This window comes from Mus caroli, unplaced genomic scaffold (genome assembly GCF_978045245.1).
Source record: "Mus caroli unplaced genomic scaffold, Mus_caroli_1 scaffold_13, whole genome shotgun sequence".
Lineage (NCBI taxonomy): Eukaryota > Metazoa > Chordata > Mammalia > Rodentia > Muridae > Mus > Mus caroli.
In genome coordinates, this window is record NW_028227268.1 from 107,800,223 (window position 1) to 107,816,801 (window position 16,579).

The following is a 16,579-nucleotide window of genomic DNA, read 5'->3' on the forward strand; positions in this document are numbered from 1 at the left end:
ATGATGGTTTAAACGAAAATAGCTCATAATACACTCATATGTTTAAATGCTTCAACTCCAGTGGATGGAAATGTTTAGAGAGAATTAGGTGTGTCATTATTGAAGGAGATGTATCTAGGGATGAACTTTAAGGTTTCAAAAACTCGTGTCATTCTTTGCCTTAGTTATGTGGACCATGGTATGATTTTCCATTTCCTGCTTTGACATCAGGTCTACCTACAAGGATTTGAACCTTCTCAAACTCTAAGCTCTAGAGAACCTTATTATTTTACAAGCTGTCTTATCACAGAAAAAAGGAAAAGTAGCAAAGAAATATATTTACTGGAGGACTTGTTATTCCATAGCAGATCTTCTGTCTTTCTCTAATCTCTAGGATTTGTTAGAATTACTGCTCTTGTCTCCATAGTTTTATAAGGTGACTGGATTCTTAAAATGATATGGAAATATAAAGTCATTGTTTGCTTCCCAAATGTGCATAAAGCATATATATGTAGATATATTCTATTTTATTAATATTTAAAAGTGAAAATAATCCATATTCATACACATTGTATGCAAACATTTTATTACCACTCAAAATATTTTTTTTGAGACAGGGTTTCTCTGTGTAACGCTGGCTGTCCTGGAACTCACTCTGTAGACCTGCCTGCCTCTGCCTCCCGAGTGCTGAAATTAAAGGCATGCGCCACCACACCTGGCTCAAAATATATTTTAACTATTTCTTTTAAGTTAGTATAGTGAACATGAATGATGTGTAGGGCTAAGGATGTATTTTTCACATTATACATGCGAAGAATTTGCCAGAAACAGATGTTCCTGGGGTATTAAACTCAGGCTTGTGAACCAAATGCTTTTATACACTCAGTCATCTTACTGGTCCAAGAATATTTATTTTTAGTAGATATTAATAGTTATTCTGCATATCCACCCTGCATTTAATTTGAGCTTTATTTATAGATTAATTTCCTGAGATCTGACATTTCAAAATGATAAGTGGAATAGTTCTTCATGTATTAATTTTAACTTCCTTTTCCATTACAGCAGTTGAAAAGCTTCCTTTGTGAATTCTATGAATATTCTTAGCTCATAAGTTCCTAGGCATATTATAATTTTATCTCTTCTCTAAAGGGTATCATATGTCAGTTAGTTAAATTACCAATACACAAAACATTTAGTATTTGAACCAATAGATATCTTTGTTTCCTCATTTTTTTTTTTACTTCTGGCTATCTTTTGCTTCTGCTATATATATATATTTTCATTTAGCTATTTCATAAGTTGTGTTAGCTATACTTCTTTCCTGTAGTATGTTCAGCCTTTGTTTGTTCAAAATACATGTTCTAGAAAATTTAGTAATCCAGTAAATAGCCGAGAATTACATTATTTCTTATTTTTAAAATAATACCTCCAGAACAACATGACCTAACCAGTACCCACTAGAGCTTGTGTCTCTAGTTGTATATGTAGCAGAGGATGGCCTAGTTGGCCATCAATGGGAGGAGAGGCCCTTGGTCTTGCAAAGATCATATGTCCCAGTACAGGGGAATGTCAGGGCCAGGAACCATGAGTCGGTGGGTTGGGGAGCAGTGTGCAGGGAGGGTATAGTACAATTTCAGGATAGCATTTGAAATGTAAATGAAGAAAACATCTAATAATTGAAAAAAATAATACCTCCAATATTTTCCTAAAAGCATGTGATCTTCAATTTGTTTTAGTTTGTTTTAAAGTCTGTTCTAGAATGCTTATATAATGAATATCTCTCTCCGTCATCTTCTCTCTCTCTCAATGTTGATTTATTAGAATGACTTATAGACTGTGGTCCTTCTAATAAAACAATGGCTGCTTATGAAGAGAAGGTCCAAGATGCTAACAGTTCAGTCCACAAGGATAGTTATCTTAGCTGGTTTTCAACACATGGCAGATCCTGAAGAAATGGTCTTTATTACCAGTGAAACAATGGGGTTGCTATTAATAGAGATAACAGGCAGGCAAAGATCTCATATATCATTGTGTTTTAGGTTATTCAAAAAAAGGAAGTTATTTAACATTTCTATTTGGTGGCATACTAAGGTAACCCGGTGGATTCTTAAGCATTAGTTGTGATTACTATAAAGTATTTCACTTTAAATAATTAACTTCAGGGACAGGAGTCATGGCTGAGCAGTTATAAACATATACTGCTCTTGCACAGGACCTTAATATGATTGTGACCACCATGTCAGGCAGGTCATAGCCACCTATAAATTCTATCACAAGGGAATACTGTCACTCTGCTTCCTGAAAAACCTACCTTCATATGTTTAGACCCCTATAGATACCCCTAAACCCACAAAATTAAAAACAACTCATTATGAGACAAATTAATAATTATGCTTCCCCCATTAAAACATCTTGAAATTCCTAGTACATATTTTAGTTTATTATGATCAATTTTACTTTGCTATTATGTTTGACTAACAATTTATTTATGTTTTAAAGCTATAATTATATGTTCCATGATAATTATTATTTCCATCATCACCTCTGTTTTATATTTTATTATAAAATAAATTTGGATACATGGTTCTTTTCCACTTTATATCTTGGAAAACATAGGGATTCATTTTTTCCAACTGGAAATATAACTTTTTAGGACCTAGGCATCAATATTTCAATTTATTTAATTACATTATTTAATGTCCACATCTTTAGTCCAATGTGTTTGTTATATAAATTTATGAAACCAATTTTGTCTAGATTTCCAAATTCATTTTTTACTTTTTGATATTTTTGTTAATATCGACATGCTATGGCTATATATTTTTCCATTCAATAGTTCATTTCTATTTTCCACCAACACCCTTTACCATCTGTCAGTCTTGTTGTATCTCTTTCTACATCTCCCTCATTTAATTTTCTCACTTTTTAGAATAGTGTTCGCATTTAGTAAGTATATCAGCTACAATCCTTATAAATAGAGATCATGAGTGTTTCTTAAATAGATACAATATTCAGTTCAGACATTCTACAACTAGATTCTTTCCTAAGAAAAATCATAACAAATATGCACACAAATGTCTGTAACAGTTTTTGTCTTAAAACCCAAATGCCATTCAGCTGGAAACATATAAACAAAGATGATTCATTTACACAATGGAATATGACTTACCAATATTTTGTTGTTTTGTTTCTTTAAAGGGGGCATGGGAGTATACTTCTGTATTGCAAACATTTTGGAAACAGAATCTGCAACTCAAGGCCATTCCTCATAGGTGAGCAGGCTATGCACATGAATCCTGATTCAAGTAAAAATAAAACTAAAACCGAAAATGTAAATAAAAGACCCTCCCCACAAAAAACAAACTAAACCAAAAATGTTAAAAAAAAATGATGTGGCTGCTTCTTATAATCATTAGGAACACTGACAGAAGCCAAACATAGACGTGTATATCTACGTTATATTGTTTATATAGATTTTTAGAAAATGTCACAAATATATACTGAAATACCTGTGATTTTTTTCTTAGGATAAATTTTGGAGTGGTTGACAGCAGACCAGCTTAACATAGATTCTGAAGTGGCAAAAATGCACTATTTTCTTTCTTAACAGTTAATTCACACACACTTTCTTATTTGATAGCCTCCTCTAGATAAATATAAGTTTGAATAAATATTTATTTTATAATATAATTATTTTAAAATTAATACATTTATTTCTTTATATTTTTTACTTATTCACCTCACATTCCCCTTACTGCTCCTCTCTCCCAGTCACTGCCACATTGTCTTTTAAGATGAATGTTGTTAGTAAAGATCTCAATATTCATACTGAGATTCTCTCTCATTTGTTTATGGTCCATTCTATTGTTGCGCCCACCTTGGCCGGCAAGGAAGACACAACACGGTCGGATTCATTTTGTTTAGTTCTATATCCCATTTTTCATTGGGTTGTTTGGTTGCCACTGTCTAATTTTTTTTTTAGGTGAATATTTATTTTGGGTGTCAGCCCTCTCTGACATAGGGATGGTGAAGCTCTTTGCCCATTCTGTTGGCTGCTGTTTGGTCCTTTGGACTGTGTCCTTTGCCTACAGAAACTTTTCAGTTTCATGAGCTCCCATTTATTAATTGTTAAACTTAGTGCCTGAGCAGTTGGCATTTTGTGGAGGAAGTTGTCTCCATTACTTCTTTAACTCAGTTTTTTTTTTTTAATCTTCAGTTTAATTAGAAAAATAATATAACTGAAGCATACATTATGGGAAATGTGGGGTTTGTCATAGCTACTCATAATAGTGAAATGTGATTTTATATGATTAATGATTTTTACACACAGAGTAGGATTATTTACTATATATATTTAGATTATATTTTAAAAATCTAACATAGTTGAGAGTCAACTGTTATAATTAGCACAGATAATCTTTTCCACAGATATCTTAGAGTCCCAATTTGTTGTAGGTCAATGAAAAGTTGCAATTTTATCATTCTCTAGGTCTACAGTTTTCAACTCTCAGTCTGAGAGCAACAGCGAGGAAAGAAAACTCCCTAGATATACATCAAATCAGAGCCTAAGAAAATTTTGATCGGTTGTGAATTTCTATCATGATATATAACACAGAACTGTAAAGGTATTAAGTATTCAGGTATAGAACTTTCCTTAATTTTTACATTACCCTGTAGTTCATTCAACGATACCTAAACATTCAAATCAAAGTTAAGTCAGATTATATAACTCTATCAGTATTTTTACATTGTCAGTAGTACACAAACATATTCAGAGATACACAAAATGACATTAATTAAAAACAGGTTTTTATATTTTTTCTTTTAAAACCATGATTATTTGTTTGTGCTACTGGAGTTCTAACCCTTACTCAAGTTCTTGCATACACTAAGCTTACATTTTACTCCTGATATACCTCACATTAGTCTTAATTAATTTTAGTGTGTCTTATTAAATTCTCAGAATGATTTTAATGTGTTGCTTTTACTGGGATATTAGTCTTTCACTTTAAAATAAATTTCTATAAGTAGAAAAATGTGTTAAATAACCTTAAAATATTTAAAGAATTCAAGGTACATTAGAACAATATATCTCAGTTAGTTTAGCCTATTTATAAGCCTCATGGTGTGCTTTCCACAGCAGGGATGATGTAAAAAAGTATGGTAATTATAATCTTAGTAAAATGTATTTCCACATTATTTTAACATATTTATTACAGTTCAAACCTCAATTGTATGTTTAACTTTTAATCATTTACATCAGAACCTACCATAAAAAACTTTTAACAATTTTAAATTATTGATTGTTTTTATAATAAAATAAAGTATGTATATGTACCTACTTATTTAAGGCAAACATCAAGATCTGTATTTCTTAATCACTGTATTACCTAATAATTTAGCTTTATGCTGTCCTTTTCAATGTCAATTATTCCATTATGCTTTTTAAGCTATGGCTTTATGTGTGGTTTTGTTCCTGTGACTAATACTCTCTAAAAGTTGTTAGATGTCCCTGTTTTAGGCCTTGTGTTTGAGGTTCTAAATTCTTGAATCAAACTTTTTGTTATAAATATCTCCTCAGGAGGTAGAGCTCAGAATCCCTTGAAAATTTTGTCATCTCATCCTGATACCAGCATGGGCTTCAAGGTTACTAGGTGCACGGGGGTATAAACAGTGCTGAAAATAGAGGAAGACAAGGTCAGAGAGAGCCCCAAAATGGCACACCATGTTCCTTACTTGGGAAGGAACTATGGATTACAAGCCTGGTGTGCTATGACCTGAGGCCTGGGGGAGATGTTTCATTCTTAGACCCTACAAAACTTGCTTTTTAATAAAAAAAATCATTATTAGACATAAAACATATAATAGTACCACCTTTCCAATATCTATTTTATTGCCTTCATAGTTTATGTAATTATATATATATACATATATACATATATACATATTTGCTAATGTATATCTCATGCTCAAAATACATATACTGATTTTTTAAATGTTTTAAGCAAACATGATAATGAAAAAAGTCAATATTTCATAAATATATGGAATTAGACCAAAATTTCTTAGAAAATAATAGGGAAAGTGAAGCAAAGTTGTCCATATTAATATTGGATAAGGAAAGTTTCAAAGATAAAGAATGTACACAGTTCGAAAACAGAAAGAAACACTGATTATCTTTAATTAAGTATTAAAATGTGCTTATGCTTACATTGGTATAAATAACAAGTAAAATATAAATAATAGTGTGAGATATTAATATTGCTTTGTGTTTCTATGTCATAAAATCTTAAGCAAGTTACTGTTATTAATTACTAATGTCTATATTCATAAAATATATTCTGAGCAGCTTTTTTGTTTGTCTGATAAGATGTTGCACAAAACTGATTTGCAGAAGGATTACAAACTTCACATACCACCAAAATAGGCAAGGGATAGTGCCTGGTTAAGGTTCAGTACTCAGTCTAAATGCTATATGTCTCAGAGAACATCATGGAACAAAAGAAAGGAAAGAGAGCAAGAAAATAGTAAGGAAGATTGTGAAATGCTGCTTAACATGTATAATATGACCGTGAGATTCACTAAGTGCCTGCCTGCCATCCTGCACTCTCTCATAATTATATTGAACCATGCCTCTGAAACTGTATGCAAGCTCCTGATTAAATGTCTTCAGTTGTAAGAGTTGCCTTGATTCCAGCAATAAGAAAGTGAGTATGGTAGACCTCTACCATACATAACGACAAATACATAGCAACAGTTTCCTCACAGTTACAGTGATTCTAAAAATTAGAAGAGTACATAAACATAACATTCCAATTGATCTCCCCACTAGTCATTTCACATAACAGTAAGGCTATACTATATTTCTATGTGTGGTTGTTTCACTTTAATTTAATCATGTTTATTTTCTTCATAGTAACTTAAATGCTGATAATTACCCACAAAATGTTCAGATTCATGTATATGATAGAGAGTATCTAAAAATGTTTTCTATGTTCATTTTTCAGTAGTTTGTCCTCTCTTGCTCCTATATGATCACTGAATTTATCTACCTAGGTTTTTCTGCATGTTTTGCTTTTCCATTCCTTAGCTCCATTCAGTTCTGAGGATATTCTATTGAGAAGTGTCTATGAAAACACCAACGACTCAAGCAATGTCCTTTACAAAGCTTCTATAATCCAGTATCATTGCAAAGATGCCTCTTTGAAACAGGGAATCACAGAATACTGGATGCTTGTTGGGTACCGATGTTGTTGAAAGATGACACATATAGTCAAACTCAAGCCTTGAAACAAGACTATAAGGTTAAGCTAATCCCCTTAGCTAGTAGGAAAATGGGTTCAGAGTATTGCTTTCTCAGTGGAACTGAAATAGTCTGAAGGTGACCTCACATAGTATTTAGAAAATTTCTATTAAGGGTGTTGATGTGAGTTTTATTGCATCTCCTTCCCACTCAAGTTCCCTGACCCCTATGTCTGGATGGCACATATAATTTTTCAAGCACATCATGTCAGTTTTAATAGGGAAAGGGTAGATGGGACATTTTATAATTAAATCTGGCTTATATTAATAATACTCAGAATTTCCACGAGTGAAGTGGAATGTATGGTTACCCAGCACATTTGTGTAATTCATGCTACACCCCTAAACTGGGAAGAGCATTTGGAACTAGGAAAGAACATTTCAGCTACATTGGGAGGTGTGGGGTCAGAACAATACATCTTCATTCAACACAGTAACCCTACTTGAATATCACATTAAGAACTGAAACAAGAAGAACAAAAACTAATAAATAAAATAAAAAGAAGCTAATCTAAATACCAAAAATTTTCCCAAAGCAAAGGAGACAATACTAAATGAAAACTGGGCATCTAGAACATAAGAAAATACTTATGCAACATTTTGTTTAAGAAGTGAAAGTTAAAGACATATAAAAATAGTGTCCAATGTAACAACAAAAATATTAAACAAAAATGAAACACAATTTATATGTAAGGAAATGGTCTAAGTTACATTTCTTCAAAGGAAAACATCAGGGTGAAAGTGATCAATAGCAAATGAAACTGCTTGATGCTAGGAGTCCCACATGTGAACATCAGTTGCAGATAGCACCTCCCTCACACTTGTTATTATGGTTAGTACAAAATGTTGTGCAGTAATTCTACTGTGAGAAAAGATAAAACTACACAGTGTGTAGGAATGTTAATTCCCTTATAGGAAACAGTAAGAAAAGTTCTAAAATCATTGAAAATAGAGCTGCTGTAGGATTCATAGTTTCCTGCATTCATATGATGCAGCACCCTTCAAAGTCATCTGCAATGCCCTTCCACTAGCATCAGCCACAAGTAACCAATGCACATGCAGCAGATCAGTTCTTGTAATCAGATCATCAAGTAAAGAGAAAATACAGACTATATGCACATAATATCATTATTCCTTTATAAAGGACAACATTTTGTGGCTTGTGGCAAATATGAGTAATTTCTCCTAAACAAAGTTGAAATAGAACCACACATAGCACAGTCTCAATAATGTTTTGAATCTCAAAGTAAGAGTGCAATACAGTGAATAGATTTAGGGATGGGACTTAAATGGTGGTCAAAACGCTCAAAGCTCCAGTTTGATTAGTGAGTTCTGGTAATCTCAGATCCACTGCACAGGAATGTTTCTATTGCCACAAATAAAAATATATGGTCTATTGCCAAATTTATTTAATGAGTAGATTTTACATCATCAAGTAATGTTTATGTGGTTGACAGGATTGTTTATTAGCTAGAATCACCTCTCCTGCAATGTATCAAATAGTACTTATTATTCCAAAAATGTTCATAGTTATTTCTCAGTTAATATAAGTAAAAACTTACTAAATACGTATGTACATACATAAATACATACATCATACACACACACAAATGGATTAGTTAAGATTCAAGATATAGAGCAAGTTATTTCAGGCCAGCAAGAAATGTCTGAGGCAGGCATTATTTCCCCTGTTGTCTTGAGGAAATATTGGAAGTTCTGAGCTGTCAAGAGATAGATGGGATATAGCAGCCTGAGGTCAGGCACCACTGAGGCACCACCGAGGCACATAAGAGGATATGATACTGTCACAAGAAACAAACATTGGCAAGTCTGAGCTGAGTCATGGGAAATAACCAAAGAGAAGTGTGCCTTGCTAGAAGAGTACAGAGCCTCCTTTAAAAGCCCACTGTAGGTGTTAAAACCTCCCTCCTCCCATTTCTTTCCCTCTCCCGCTCCCTCCCCCTTCCTCTCTTCTTCACGCCTTCTCTGTCTCTATCTCTCTGTCTCTCTTCTTCTCCTTTTCTCCTCCTCCTCCTCCTCCTCGTCCTCCTCCTCCTTCTTCTTCTTCTTCTTCTTCTTCTTCTTCTTCTTCTTCTTCTTCTTCTTCTTCTTCTTCTTCTTCTTCTTCTTCTGTTTTCTGTAGTACTCTCTATCATTTGCAAAGTTACCTTGGTGAAGGATGAATATTATACTTACCTGTCAGTCTAAGGACAAATGTTGCTAAATTGTTGATAATGCCATTAGGTTCATAGATTAGTGCTTGTAGATCCTCTTCCAAGATCACTAGGTCTGAATAATTGACTACATTTATAGTACTAGGAATAATTTTCCTCTTGTTGAGTAAGTCTTTAGTTCAATTAGAGAACTGTTGCTTACCACTAAGCTATGTGTGTCACTACTGTACCTTAGGGTTATCACAGCATGGTGCTGATTCAAATAGGTGAATAGATTTCACAGCTGAATAGAATCGATGATTGCCTTCTCTTTAGAAGCTTTCACAGTGCTTTCTTTTATCATGAAGTCTAGTCTTCCAGAAGTGTTTTTCAAATCAGATTCAAGTTTTCCATGTTTATAAAGTGTATGATATCTTTAGCAAAAGGGACTTTTACCTCCCACTTCTGGGATAGAGGGCAGTATTTAAAAGGAAAAACAATGGTTTGTATGCTTTGAGAATCCTTGGACAGTCCTAGTCTGTAATTCAAAAGAAGTATTGCCATGTCTGGTTTTATGGATTTTGTTAGGTGGTCTTTGGCTCTTTTGAAACACTAGGAATAAACCAAAGAAACTTGGAGAGGAAAGAGTTTCTTTGTCCTATGCTTCCTAACCATTGTTCATCATTGATGGTAATCCAGGACAGGAACTCAAACTTGGCAAGAACCTGGGGGCAAGAGCTGATGCCCCCCCCCCCAGGAATGGAGGAATGCTGCCTACTATCTTGTTCCCTATGGCTTGCTTTCTTATAGAAACCAGGGTCATCAGCCCATGTATGGTGCCACTCATAATGTGTTAGACCCTCTTCCATCAATCACTAGTAAATAAAATAGCCATGCAGATGGATTTTATTGAGGGATTTTCTCAATTGTGGATTTATTCTTTTAAACAACTCTATCTTGTGTCATAAACCTAGGACTAGGTGGGATAGTAGTCTCATTGCACTCCCACACTGAAGGTTCAGGAAAAATTGTAGATGAGGCTATAGAAATAAGAGCTATAAGATTAGGCAGTTGACTTTGAGATTGTATCTCACAGATAAGGTATCAGAAGCCTGACAAATCAAGTCTTGTGATTGTATGAATGTAAGCCGAGCAAGGCCAACACTCATGAACATTCCAAAGAAGTTGGAGAAATTCTTATGAAACCTCAATGGTATTTACAAAACTAGAGGCAACTTAGAAATAAAAGTGAGAGAAGTGATCAGGCTCCAGGAAGAACACATAAATTGATTCTTCAGTTCCAAGTAGTCATCCCTGAAAAAATATATATACAAGTAACATCACACATGGACAGAACACAATGTATTTAGGATTATATTTTCAAGAAATAATAATTAGTGAAAAAGAGGTCATGGATTTGAAGGAATGGAGAGAGTATGTAGAAGGGCTTTAAGGGAGGAAACAGAAGATCAAAATATTGTAACTATGTTATAGCCTCAAACGTAAAATTAAATACAAAACACAAGACAACTTGGCTTTTCCCTCACATGAGAAGGAGAACCACCTGAGCCACTGACTCTGAAGGGGAATTAATGTTTCACATCTGTCTCTAGAGCTGTGAAAATAAAATTCAGCTGTTTGGCTTAATATCCTTATGGAATGATTTTGTTACACATATAGGAGTATGTACTGTCCTGTCTATTTTTACTGAAGTTAGGTGAGTGATTTTTCTTTATGAAACACCAAAGGACCCAGGACCCTATGTACTTTTCTGCTTCCCTTCTATTTTCAGCTCACTGTGAAACATCAGCCTTCTTATCTTCATTTCATGCAATGCAAAGAATGCTTGTTGGATGATGAACTATAACACAGGGTATATCCATTTATATAAGAAATTAGAAAAATATAGCATTTGCTGTAACAAAGGGCATAGCCACATTAGACACCTGAACTCATGGTTTGAAAAGCAACCAGAAATAGTCATGTAATTAGGAGTTAAATAAAATTCATTTCAGTAGTTTATGTGTTCCATGCCTTTGCAGATATAGATACTCAGGTCAAAGGGTAAACAACAAATTCTCAATGTCAGAAGAGAAATAAATTGTTTAAAATCTTCATTTACTTGGCATATGTACTATTCAGCATCCACACATAAAAGTGATGACTTCACCTTACATTCATTGCAAAATGATTCCTCTTGTCCTAGGAATTATAATTTGAATAAATACATCTTCATAATACTTGTTTGAAATTTAATTATAACCTTCAAATTTTGATGTAAACTGCTAGGATTTAATCTATCATATTTTGATAGCCTATGGTGATGTGCCAAATTATGTGTAATGATTTGGAAGCTCTAAGGTAATCCATGAGTAAAATAAGCTAGAATTAATTTTGCTGAAGTTCCTTTTCTACACATCAGAAGTAGGACAGAGACTGTTTTGTATGGAAATTATGAAGAGCTATTATTATTCAAGTCTTTGGCTCTCTAAGTAACCACTCCTTGATTCATACCAATTACTGACGTGATGTAACTCTGGTAGCATGTTTCAGCCATTTCTTCTTACCCCAAGTTTTACACATCTTATCTTTGATTCTTTTGTATATTGTATGTACTCCCTTTAGTTTATTATATAACTCACTGTCTATATTTCCATATACATTTTTACTTCATAGTATTCTGTAGCTCAATACCTACTACAAGCAAAATCAAAATTTATAATCATATAAGTAGTTTTAATGGAAAGAATTGTGCAAGCAGTGATTCATATTACTTTAATTTGTATATAAAAGTATGCAGTGGCTATAACATTACTTAAGAACATGGGTTTAGTTCCTGAAGAATATTCTTTTGGTTAACCTATCCCTTGATTTCTGAGTTAAATAAAGTATTCATCTACATAATTTACTCAGTGTAATACAGTGTGTATACGTACATTTGTTTTGTGATTTGTATGTAATATGTGCTTGTGTATCTGTCCCTGTGTGTTAATGAAGGACAAAGGCGAATGCTAACACTGTGTTCCATCACTTTCTATTTTACTATCTTGAGAGAGATTGCTTAATTAATCTAGAACTTGGCGTTATTTTAAATGAGCTGATTGGCCTAAGGCCCATAATTTTATCCTCTGCATCTCAGTATTTAGATTATAGATGTATGGCCATGTTAGGTATTTACATAGATCTAGGGAATCCAAAGTCAAGTACTAATCTGTGTGCAACAGGAATTCTTGCCCATTGACCCATCTCACAAACTCGAGTGATATATTTTATATCTGACAGGTATGAGTGTATGTGTACAACAGAAAGCTTCAGTGGTTTGCATACCACTTTGTGACTCATACGGGCATTATAGCAGACTGGATGCAGCTCTGTTCCCAACTCTTTCATACTGTCTACACCTAGAAAGCAATATGCATCCACGAGAGATGCCAAAGACCTTGGGAAGTTTCATTCTTGAAGAAAACTTACTTCTTTTTTCACTGATCAGAGTAAGACACAAGACTAACTGGATGTCAGTGGAATGGAGGTCAAGGAATAGTTCCTCCACAAAAAGGAAGATAATACTTCTGATGTGACAAAATACCAGTATTTCTGTCTTCCTGACATTAAATACAGCTGCCCCCACTCTATGCAGAGGATATGTAATCCTCATAAAGTTGGAAGATTTTAACCACATCCCCTTTCATCCTCTTTTCCCCTTGTTTCTGGGGATGTATCAACTTAATGAAAAGAACAATAAACAAAAGCCATCCTGAAAAGTTCCTCATCTTTGTATTCAGTAGAAACACGGGACAATTCAAGTATGCAGGAGAGTCAAAGAAATAGAATAATTGGAAATGACTAGAGGCAGATGTTCAATGTTAGGAAGACATGGGATTCTTCAACCTTCCAGTTAGGAACACAGTGTACTGTCCTTGGATATACATCGAACAAACAAGGCCTTCCAAAAATGCTTTCCAAACACTATGACTGAATCTGGTTTTGCAGAGGTTGCTCTTTTCTTCTTTAATGTTCTCCTCCCTTAGCAGGTCATGGAAAACAAACTGCTGTGATGGTGACTTGTAAAAGTCATTAGCCATAACTTAGAGTCCCTTCATAAAGGGGGAATTGATTGAAGTAGTGTCCAAATCAGGTTGACAAGTTGTCATGTCTTTGGAGATTGTCTTGATTGTTAGTTGGCATGGGTAGAACCCACCCTGGATGTGAGCCACACTATTTCACTGGGTAAGTATAATAGTTGCAAAAGATGACTGAGTACTAAGCTATCAAGCAGGTGCATTTATTTCACTCTGTCTTGACTGTGGATGTGATGACAGCTGCTTGATTTCCTCATGTGACTTCTCTGAAATGATGGTCTGTAATCTGGAATTGCAATCTAAATAAATATTTTCTCTTCTAAACGTGCTTTTGGTCAGTGTGTTCTAGCACAACGATGGAAACAAAATTAGAACACTGCTCCTGTGGGATCAAAAATTTTATGTTTAAGTTTAGGCTCCCCCAGACCTTACAACTTAGCCTCAACTATCATCCCCACTACACCAATGAGAGCCAAGAAATCGTGATGCACACAGCCACAATTAGGAAGAAAAACAAATAAATGATCCAGTGTCTCCCCCAAGTCTATTTCCCAGATAGTGTCATAGATTTAGGTTTAAAGTTAAGACAGGAAATATATAGTGATGGTCAAGGTGTGGTTTGGTCTGCCAACCACCTACCACAGACTCACTGCAGTATGACTTGCAAAGTATTTTGATAAATAGACAGAACTGTTTGAATTATGTCCATCAAACAGAAGTTCCTCTTCTGACTTTTACTAGAAATTAAACCTTAACTTCTTCAACATGAAATTACTGTTGTTTTAATAGCTTGATGATAAGTATATGTCTTTAAAGATCTTCTTTTATATCTTTGTTTATTTTTTTTAGGGTGAGACAGACATCTGTTTCTCTTTCTTTAAACTGTGTTGTATCAGGCTCTGCATTTTAGGTACTGAATAGTCCAAGTCTTTCAGTTCAAATAAATAACTACTGAAAATACAACTCTATCAAAACTTTTGTATTTTCAAGCTCTTCTAGTAGAAGCAGAAAATATTTTTTAAGCATTACATGCTATAAAGAGCTTATGTTTTCCTTTCAAATAGAGCTCAGATACCCTGATTTCATATTTCACATTTTATGTGTGACCTGGTATTTCTGCTGAAAATAACACATGAAAAGCACCCAGAAATCAAATGTGCATCTAAGGTTCCCCATGGTTACAACTCATGACCCAAATAGCCATGTAGCTTATGTTTGAACATAAACATAAATGGAACCTTTAGCTTGTGGAATCACGTTTACATTCTACTCCTCAGCTGCTAGAAAATGGACATACTTTCCAGTAGTTCCCTCCAATGAATTTTCCTCCTGCCTATACATCTCTGCACACCAAATATAAACCATACTGGTCAGGCAAGCTTATTGTGGGCCAACTATATTGCCTGAAAAAAAAAAACCTTAGTTACAAAGTTGGTTTCATATTATAGTTTCCCCATTTGTCTCTGTTTTTCAGTCTGTTTCAATTTTTCATTTCTTTACAGTATGAATCACAAATCGTAGTATCCTCTGGTCCTGATAAAATTGAACAGACCTGCTGATCTTCTGCTTGTGAACACCCATTCTTTCTTTCTGCTGATTGTGCTTTCAGTTCTTTCCCCATTGTGTCTCTGTTTTGTGTCAATTTGCCAACTTAATTTTAAGGAGTTCTCTGAATACTTTAAGAATTGACTTAATATATTTGCTGTACCACTTACCTACTAGTCACAATCAATTAGATAATCATGCTTTTTGTATGATTGTTCAAGAAGTTTGATGGAATGTTGAAAAGAATATAGTGAAGGTTAAAGTTGGTAGGCCTCTACCAGAAACCATCTTTATATATGGAAATCTACTCATTAATCAGTTCTTTAGAATAGTTTGTTTAATCAGGCATTAGTCCATCATTTTGGTCTTATTATTTTCTGAAACTTGTCCATGGATACCTTGTCAGACTGATTTGTCTTTGTGAGTCTATGCTCACATCCACCTCTAAGGAGCCATCTTTCAGCTTTAATGAGGTGCTGCTAAGCAAGCCAGCCTCTGTTGTGCTACACATCAGTACAGCATTCTCCTTACACTTACAAGTCTAATAATTACTTGTCAAACTTCAAAAACCTCACAGAACTTCAGGGTTTTTTTTTTTTTAATTTCCTTAAATAGCCTCAAAAATTTATTCATGAACTCATTTGGAGAATTCCTGAGTGACTTGCTAATTTTCAAGTGTCCTTGGGTAGCTATAAAATATTGATTGATTTGGAAGCAATCTGATTTAGTAGACATTTGAAATAAGTATGTTTGTAACTAAAATTTTCCTCAATGACGCCAAGCTTCAGAATCTCACTGACGTTCGTTGTTCATTCTCTTTCTACTTGAGAGTAATTCTAGAAACCACGTTCTCATTTTCTTTTTGTCAGTCATAAACATGACAAACTGTAGGCCATGTGTTTTCCAGTCATTACTGAAATTATCTTGAAGCCACTCATTACTTCACCTTGTCATCCTTGGGATTGGTTTATATGCTGAATTCAGTCTAGACTAGAAAAAATATGGTCTCAAAGTTTAGATGTTAATAGCATTGTTAAAAATTTACTGAGGGAGGTTGGTTTATCATGGAAAAGGACTCAACCTGGGAAGTCTAGATAGATGTTGCTTTATATAGGATTTTCTAGGTTGGCAATTAGCATATTCATAAAATTGCACTACTTGTAATTTTTTTCTTTCTTTTTCTTTCTTTCTTTTAGACAGGGTTATGCCATGAGAAAACTATGTAAGAATAAGTTGTAGTATAACTCTATGTCAAGGTCATTCTTATTGGGACATAAAGCACATATAAGAGATAAGAATACTGGAAATGATTTGAGAAGAGTATTTTGAGACCTGAGGAAATAGTTATTCTCTTTCTCTTTCACTGTGTGTGTCTATCAATCTCAATGTGTGTGTGTGTGTGTGTGTGTCTATGTGTCTGTCTGTGTACCTCTGTGTGTGAATTTATATAAGGCTATGATTGACTTTATGACACATGTAAAAAGCAGATTTGATATCCCCATCTCTCACTAAATCAGGAGT